General features: G+C 39.2%; 2 long non-coding RNA genes across 2 annotated transcripts; one reads left to right on the forward strand and one right to left on the reverse strand.

The window, feature by feature from the left end:
- Positions 1 to 329: 329 nt before the first annotated feature.
- LOC133815891 (uncharacterized) lies at positions 330 to 2,090 on the reverse strand. The gene is made up of 2 exons (XR_009884887.1): positions 1,311 to 2,090; positions 330 to 602 (listed from the first exon to the last, which is right to left on the reverse strand). It is a non-coding gene; the product is annotated as an uncharacterized LOC133815891 (long non-coding RNA).
- A 1,617-nt stretch (positions 2,091 to 3,707) lies between these two features.
- On the forward strand, positions 3,708 to 4,271 carry LOC133815892 (uncharacterized). The gene is made up of 2 exons (XR_009884888.1): positions 3,708 to 3,770; positions 4,094 to 4,271. It is a non-coding gene; the product is annotated as an uncharacterized LOC133815892 (long non-coding RNA).
- Positions 4,272 to 9,358: the final 5,087 nt, after the last annotated feature.

Genomic DNA, 9,358 nt, shown 5'->3' on the forward strand with positions numbered 1-9,358 from the left:
TTTTCGTCTAAAAATAAACAATCGCAACGATTAATAGTATTCCTAAATTTTTTACATAATTAGGAGGCCACAGTAATATTTTGACAAAAAGGAGGTTAACGTAATTAATATGGACTTACGTGAAAATTGTAAGCAATACCTGTCACGACCCGAGCCCTATGCCGTGGCAGATTTGTAATATCCATAACTTGGGTGGTCAAAGGTCAAACTTTGACCCTCGGTGGAAAATAGTCTTTATAAATGATCATTTAATTTATATTAAATATTACTATAATTATAAGTCGAAACAATGGAATAACTCCTATAATTATATATGAAAATATTACGGATAAAAGTAGGATCATTTATTTTAATACATAGAATAATAATATCCCCACAGTTATGTAGTCACCAAACAGTTAAATTTAATAAGTCATAAAATACCCAAAATAATACTTAGCATCCACCATTCCTCATTTCTAACTAGGACATAGCTAATTTAGATGTACAGATCGATAGGTTCCAAATTAAATACATACAATGTTCAAAAGATAGGACTATGGCACTAAACACATTGGCTTCAGCAATAATTCACACTTTTCTACGTTCGCGTCACTAGGCTCCTGGAATGGGAGAGATAGGGGTGAGCTTATAAAGCCCAGTAGGAAAGCAACTAACAACATAGGACTCAAAAGTTCAATAAAAACCCCTGCATGGTTAGCTTTTTAAAACAAAACATACATCATCATGTATAAACCAAAATAGAGAGAAACCACAAATAATCATAAGAGCATAGCTACCAGTGCACATCACACCGTCCACTAGACCCCTAGATTCCGTTACCCACCATAGAAAATCTGACATCCTAAACCGGGTAGCCGGACCTGATAACCACCACAATGGGGAGGCTCAGAACACTTCCTGTATACAGATGCTAGGTCTTTACACCTACAGGTGAGTGGACACCTGATCTACCTATGGTGACACAGAGACTAGGTCGTGAAACAACAACATGCACAAATCAGGATCACTATGGCTCTCATCGGTATAACCAAATGCAGGTAAACATGAAAAGAAAGAAACATATTCCCTTTATATTTTAGAAAATTGGGCAGCATAACAACTACATTTGAATATAACCCAAAAATCATAACCTACATAATTAAGTGAACAAAAGAATATATTTGGCACTCAGTGCCCTCAGAACAGAACAAAAAACATGCAGATTAAGTTTTCCATTTTTCAAACATTTTATAAATATCAAAATTGGAATATGTTGAATGCAATTTGATACGAGTAAAATAAGTCAAATAGTCTAGTTGAGTTCCTACCTTTTTAGATACCTCCTTAGAATTTAATCCGAGCCCAAAGCAACGCTCCTAAGCTTATCGATGATCTTAGAATGATTTAGTCCGATTTTAATATTACATTTTTCCTACGTGCACCAAATGAGCAAACGATTATCATCATAGCATTCCTTATTCAAAATCATGTCCAATGACATATAATATGACCATATTTAAAATTTCAAGTTCCGGAACCTTACCCAAGCGGTGCACTATAGCGGTTGGTGGCGGTACCGGAAACGTTGATGAATATATGCATGGCATATATCAAAACGATCCTCTCGATGAGTACATCACGAAAGTAGAGCTCCTTCGCCCAAATGACCTCCGGTGTCGCCGGAAAACGCTTCCAAAGGGCGGAGATACCCAAAATCTTGCCGGAGAAAAACGGCGAGTTGACCAGAATGAATTAGTGGGTTTTGTTTCTCTCTCCACGCTGGTTCCAAGGGTATCAACCACTCGTCAAGAGGTGGTCGGAGTTGGCTGAAAAACACAGTCAAAGTTGACGGACCAAAACTTTGACTGGCGATTACGAACGATTGATGGCGAGTTGGGCGGTGCCGCTTGGCAGTTGAGGTCGCCGGAGCAAGGCGAAACCGATGAGCTGCCGCGCGTCAAAAATGGTGGGCGGTGGTGGTTGGGTCTGGTGTCTTGCCATCGGTTGCCGAGAGAAGAAGAAGAAGAGAGTGCTCGGGAAGAAAAAGGAAAAAGAAAGAAAAAGAAAAGAAAAGAAAAAAATATGCTTATTTTTAAAACAAGTGGGTCCCACCACTTAAATAATATATACATATATTCTTCTTTTCTTTTTTTTTTTCTTTTCTGAGTTTTCACATTCTTCCCTCCTTAAAGAAATTTCGTTCCGAAATTTTCAAAGTACAACCTCAAACTAAAAATTAAACAAATGAGGATACTTCTCATACATCTCCGACTCTGACTCTCCAATAGCCTCGTCTTCTCTTTGGTTCTTCCATAAGACCTTGATTACGAGAATCCCTCTATTCCTTAACACCTTTAACTCTCTCGCCAAAATTCTGATAGGTTGTTCTTCATATGTCACGTTCTCTTGAATAGGGATAGCCTCATACTCAATGATGTGCGATGGGTCTGGAGTATACTTCCTCAGCATCGACACATGGAACACATTGTGAACATGCCCCCAACCATGCTGGTAAGTTCAATTGGTAAGCGACCTCCCCAACCCTTTCGATAACCTCGAAAGGTCCAATATACCTCAGGGCTAGCTTACCCTTCACTCCAAATCCCGTCACACCACGCATGGGACTAACTTTCAAGAAGACATAGTCACCAACCTCAAACTCAACTTCTCATCGAAGGAGATCGGCATAACTCTTCTGACAATTTTGAACAACCTTAAGTCTCTCTTGGAAAAAAAATACTTTGATCTTCCCAGTAGTCACTACTACAAAAACACATTTTTAGGACACTCCCATAAATGCGAGTCCTAAAAAAGTCTCCTGGACCTTTTAGGACTCGCGGAGCGAGTTCTAAAAACTATGTGTGTCCTAAAAGTTTGAGTTTTTTTTTTAAACAAACACCTCCTAGACTTTGCGAGTCCTAAAAACTTATGTGTATCATAAAATTTTGAATTTTAAAAAGTTGGAGCTTTTTAGGACTCGCGCTGCGAGTCCTAAAAGAATGTTTTTAGGACTCGCATTCCGAGTCCTAAAAACATTCTTCGCGAGTCCTAAAAACTTATGTGTATCATAAAATTTTGAATTTTGAATTCCCACCAATTTTTTTTAAGTGTTCTCATTTAATTAATTATTTATTAGGAAATAATTAATAAGAAATAATTATTATGTGTTTGGGAAATAATATTTAACAATATGTTTTTTTTTTAACATTTCATTTTTATTTTTTAAATGTTATATCATATACATAATATATACCTAACCCTAATAAGCTAATAGATCTGCTGCCGCCTCCTTCCTTCTTCTTCAACCTCCTTCCTTCTCCTTCAACAGAAAAACTCAGCCGCCTCCTTCCTTCTTCTTCTTCTTCTTCTTCAACAGAAAAACTCAGCCGCCTCCTTCCTTCTTCTTCTTCTTCTTCAACAGAAAAACTCAGCCACCTCCTTCCTTCTTCTTCTTCTTCTTCAACAGAAAGAACTCAGCCCTTAGCCACTCATCATCAACAGTTGCGAACGACGACCGACGGTGGCGCAAATCTTCGGGCTGGGTGGTTCTCGGCGATGGCGGCAGATTCAAGCGACGCAGGGGCGAGAACTTTCGGGATGGGTGGTTCTCGGCAACGACTACGGCTTCGAGCGATGCAGGGGCGACGACTTCAAGCTTCGACCGACGCATGCTCGGTCTAGGTGGTTCTTCTCGCCGACGGCTTCGGGCGACGTAGGGGCTCATTGGTGCAAGGCTGGGGCTTGACGTCGACGACGACTGGTGGTTCTCGGCGCCTCCGTCCACCACGGTAGTTATTTCTGAATGTTATATATATTGATTTAATATATAAATGTTATTTCTGAATTATATATATATATTGATTTAATATTTGTTCAATATATAAATGTTATTTCTGAATTATATATATATTGATTTGAATTTTATTTTGGGTATGTTTTTAGTGTATAGATTAATATTTCAGATTATCAATTTATTTTATTTTGGGTATGTTTTTAGGGTATATTAATAGTTTAGGTATTTTGTGTTTCATTTTCAAATTAGTTAATGTTTAACTAATATGTTGCGTTTGTTTCTGGACTGTCTGATTTTGTTTATATGTTGTGTTTGCAGGTTTTTAAAATTTGGGAATGTCCGATTTGCAGTTGATATGCTGCCGGTTTTTCTAAGAAAATTTATGGACTCATGTAGATTTAATTATATAAAATTGTTGTTTATCTTTAGAATTAATTAGAATGGCTGTTAATTGTTGTGTCTCATTGAAAATAATGTACAAATTTTGTTATTTTAATTTATAAGTTTTCAGATTTGTATATAAATGTTTCATTTAAAAAGTTATTTTTAATTTAAAATAAAAATAAATTATTTTTAAAAAACTAAAAATAAAATTTTTCAGGACTAGCAATGCGAGTCCTAAAAACTTAATTAAAGGCACTCAACCAGATTTTTTAGGACTCGCATTGCGAGTCCTAAAAATTTAATTAAAGGCACTCAATCAGATATTTTATGACTCGCACAGTTTTTTAAGACTTGCATTGCGAGTCCTAAAAAACCTTAGTTTTTAAGGCTCTCAAATAGAGGACTTGTGCCTCGCGAGTCCTAAAATATTTTTTAGGACTCGCAATGCTAGTCCTAAAAAACTGTTTTTGTAGTAGTGAGTACTAGCAATTTGATATCCAATTGTGACATGTTAATCTGGTTCTGCCCAACACAAAGGTGATCTGCATGGTCTCCCATATAAGGCCTCATAAGGAGCCATGCCTATACTGGCCTGGTAGCTGTTTTTATAAGTGAATTCCACCAATGACAAGTGTTCTCCCCAGCTACCCCCAAAATCCAAAATAAAAGAATGAAGCATGTCCTCCAAAGTTTGGATAGTCCTCTCAGATTATCCGTCTGTCTAAGGGTGGTGAGCGGTGCTCAAGTTAAGTTCAGTTCCAAAAGATTTTTTTTTGCAACGCTCGCCAAAACCTTGATGTAAATCGAGGATCTCTCTCAGAAACAATGTTGGAAGGTAACCCATGCAGTCGAAGTATATTATCCACATAAAGTCGAGCTAGTTTAGAAACCTTATAATCCTTCCTAATTGGAATGAAATGAGCAAATTTGGTCAAACGATCGACAATCAACCGGACAGTGTCATGCTTTAATGGTGTTAATGGTAATCCCATCACAAAGTCCATCGTGATCTCGTCCCACTTCCATTCTGGTATAGGTAAAGGTTGAAGCAGTCCTGAAGGTCTCTGGTGCTCAGCTTTAACCTATTGGCAAACCATACACTTAGCTACAAAGTTAGTCACGTCTCTCTTCATACCTTCCCACCAATATTGTCTTTTCAAATCTTGGTACATCTTTGTGCTTCCAGGATGTACAACAAACTTAGACCTATGGGCCTCAATCATAATAGACTCTCTAAGATCAAGGATTTTTGCAACGACTAATCTTCCCTTATGGTATAAGAATCCTTCAGCATTTACTGTCCATCCATCTAACCGCTCACCGTTTCAGATTCGATTCCAGATAAGTCTCAATTTCTCATCTTGCCACTGACATTGCTTAACTTGTTGAAGTAGCACTGTGTAGCAACCGCATTTGCTTTCCCATGAGGATATTTCAAAGTGAAATCATAATTTTCCCTGTACTCAACCTTTCTTCTTTGCCTCAAATTCAAGTCTCTTTGAGTAAAGAGATACTTTAAACTCTTATGATCAGATTATAATTCAAACTTTTCCCCATATAAGTAACATTTCCACATTTTCAAGGCAAAAATCACTATTGCAAGTTCCAAGTCATGTGTAGGATAGTTCTTCTCATGTGGCTTCAATTGGCGTGAAGCATAGGCAACAACCTTGCCATTTGCATGAGAAATCCTCCTAAACCAGTACCAGAAGCATCAGTGAATACCACATAAGGCTCATCACTATTAGGCATAGTGAGAACAGGCGCCGTAGTCAATCTTCACTTAAGTTCTCTGAAAGCTTCTTCACAATTGTCATCCCACACAAACTTTAAATCCTTCCTTGTTAGCTTTGTCAAAGGCATAGCAATACGAGAAAAATTCTCCACAAAGCGACGATAGTTGTAACGCCCTGGTTACCCCAGAACAGTTACGGTGAACGGTGAACGGTGAACCGGAAATTTGACTCGCTACCCGAGTCCTTTGGTTAAAAACGTGATCTAGGTACCATTAACAGGTTAAGGTGAAAAACCGATAAAAAAAAAGAAAGGGCATTTTTCATTAAGTAAATAAACTGCTCATGAGCCTTTTAAAAATGTTTACAAGTAGTTCAAGTTACAAAAGAGTTGCTACAGTTCCAAATATACAAACTCCGCCGGCCTAAGCGGCAAAAATAGGGTAAACCCCTAGTCCCTCTGAGAACTCCTTGACCATGGCAGTCAAGCGGCCCTGTATGTACATTACATCGCCCAAGCTCTCCACTCAAAGCTGGCCAAGCTTTTCCTTTCCTTTACCTGCACCACATAGCACCCATGAGCCGAGGCCCAGCAAGAAAACATAATAAAACATGTTGTAATATCAACAACATTCATAATAACCACTCAAGACTATCAGTCCCACAGATAGGTGACAATAGCCAAAAGTCACAGTAATGAGCATCGCTCCCTCTAGCCATGTGACGATAGGGTCACCAGGGCTCAACTAATAGGTGATTTCTTTCATAAGCTTGATCAGGACAGGTGCATGGTGATTGGTCACCAACATAACCTTCCTCACGACTCTAGAGTCGAAACTATGGACAACGTCCCTTAGCCTTGTGACAGACAGTCACCGGGGTCATACACCTTGGCTATAATCATCTGGTCGTAGACCAGGCAAGCGCTTATAAGTTTCTCGACTTTAGGGTCGGTCTGGCATTAATGCTATAGAGCTATTCAATGCATAATTCTCGACTTTAGAGTCGGTCCCTAACTAGTCAGTGTCTTAAGCAGATAATCAGCGTTCAATAGCATTTAATATGCAATCCACGTCCACATATATCAACCAACATGCCTCAAGTATCAAACCACGCATGTCATATACCTATACAGGGTGCAACTATATTCATACACTATTTTCTTACCTCTGGTTCGAGTGAGTATTATAATATGAACGACCCCTGAGAACGATCAACCTTTAAATTCCTCGACGGTCACCTGGTCATAACCAAAATATAGGATTCATCAATAAAAAATGATAACCAAGGGTTCCCAAACCAAATCCCAGCCCCCGAGACATCAAATACTACCCAACCGGGTACTAGGTCCAACCCCGAGGCCTATGGTTTGAATCCCCAAGCTAAAAACCTTATTTTAGCAAAATTGGCTCTAAGGGCCGCGGCCCTCCCTGCTTTTGCACCGCGGCGCGCCTCCAGACAGAGAGGCTCCCTGCCTGCCAAATGCCAAGGGCCGCGGCGCACCCCTGCTGCGCCGCGGCGCCCAGCCCAGATCAGCAAGTCGGCCACACACGAACCAGAATTTAACCCTGCGTTTTTCCCTTCAAATCAGTCCCTCGAATCATCTTAAAACCTTCTCCAAACATGTAATTGAACCCCCAAACCTTACCTATAACACCTCCTCACCAAAACCCAATCATCTAACACCAAAAACTCCCTTTAATCCTCACTTCCCACATCAAAAACCATGAACTAAATACCAAAGATAAAACAGAGCACCAGCTGTGATATAAAGTAAAAACTCACCTTGGAACTAGCTTTAAACCTCCCACACCTGCTAAAACAAGTGCTCCAACCTTGCCTTTCAATTTCCTTAGCTTGATCCCACTCCTAGAGCTCAAAACCTCAAAGGAGTAATGAAGAGGGTGATGTACGGGAATGGAGGAGGCAAAACTCTATTTTTACACTGTTTTATTCCACAGCCTTCAGCCACTAAACCTTATATATATCCTCCCCTAAAAAGACCAAAATGCCCTTGTGACATCTAAAGCCTTTCAAACTATTCTAGGGTAAAATTGGTACTTCTAGCTTAACCCGTTAATTATAATTAACGCTTCCCAATTCCCGCTAATCTCAATATCCTCAAACACCAATATTTCATAACCCGTTACCCTAAAATCCCCGGTAACGCGATAGCCTTTAATATCACCCCGAGACTCACCCCGAGCCCCGAGCTCAAACCTGTTATGACCAAACCGATAATCACATTTAACGATCGTCTCATGTCGGAATACTCGAACCAATCCACATTATAATGTGGTCTCACAATATATCATTATCACACATACAAATATTCAATTATACCCTCAACGGGCCAAATTACCATAATACCCCTGTAAACAAATGTGGACTCACAAGCATGCATTTAACATCATATAATAATATAATTCTCATAAACATGCATAAACACATTTAATGGCATAATTAAACAGTTATGGCCCTCCCGGCCTACTAATCCAACCATTAACCATAATAGGGAATCCGGGGCATTACAATAGTAACCTACTAACCCAAGAAAACTTCGAATCTTAGTAACATTCTTTGATTTTTTTTTTTTTAATATCCTCTTCCTAAATCCTCAATTGACGATAGTCTGACCTTAGGTCAATCTTGGAAAAACACTTTGAACATATGAGCTGATCAAACAACTCATATATCATTGGCAATTGATACTTGTTCTTAATTGTCATCTGATTCAATTTCCGATAATCGACACACAGTCGCAAGGATCCATTAGCTTTCTTGGCAAACAAAACTGGAGCTCCCCAGGGGGAAGTACTATTTCTAATGTAACCTTTATCCATTAGCTCACCCAATTTCTTTTTTTCAATTCAGCTAACTCTGCAGGTGCCATGCGATAAGGTGTAGTAGAAACTGGTTGAGTCCCGGGAATCAAATCAATGCAAAACTCGATCTCTCTATCAGGTGGTAGTCCTTGCAAATCCTCAGGAAACACATCTGGAAAGCCACTAACCACTGATATTCAAGGAAACTTGTCTAGAGGCCTAGACTCATCCTTGATTGCAAACAGATTCCCATAATACTCTAAGTTTCTTTTTCCACCAAAACATGTCTTAAGGATAGGATTCTACCTTACTGAATTCATGTTGGCTTGATATACAATGAAATCTCCACTTGGAGTTAAAAGAGTCACCCTTCTGCGTGAGCAATCTACAATGGCTTGGTACTTAGACAACCAATCCATGCCAAGAATCACATCAAATTGTCCCATAGGTAACACCATCAGGTTTCCTAATAAATTATGCCCTTCATACACAATACAACCGTTTTGCAGATGGTTGATACTTCACCATGCCCTCCCATAGGTACACTCAACTGCAATGTAGGACTAAAAGTTCCCCAACTCAAACCCAACATGCTAGCAAACATTAATGATATACAAGAATGAGATGCACCAGTATCCAAT

The sequence above is a fragment of the Humulus lupulus genome, chromosome 2 (genome assembly GCF_963169125.1).
Source record: "Humulus lupulus chromosome 2, drHumLupu1.1, whole genome shotgun sequence".
Classification (NCBI taxonomy): Eukaryota; Viridiplantae; Streptophyta; class Magnoliopsida; order Rosales; family Cannabaceae; genus Humulus; species Humulus lupulus.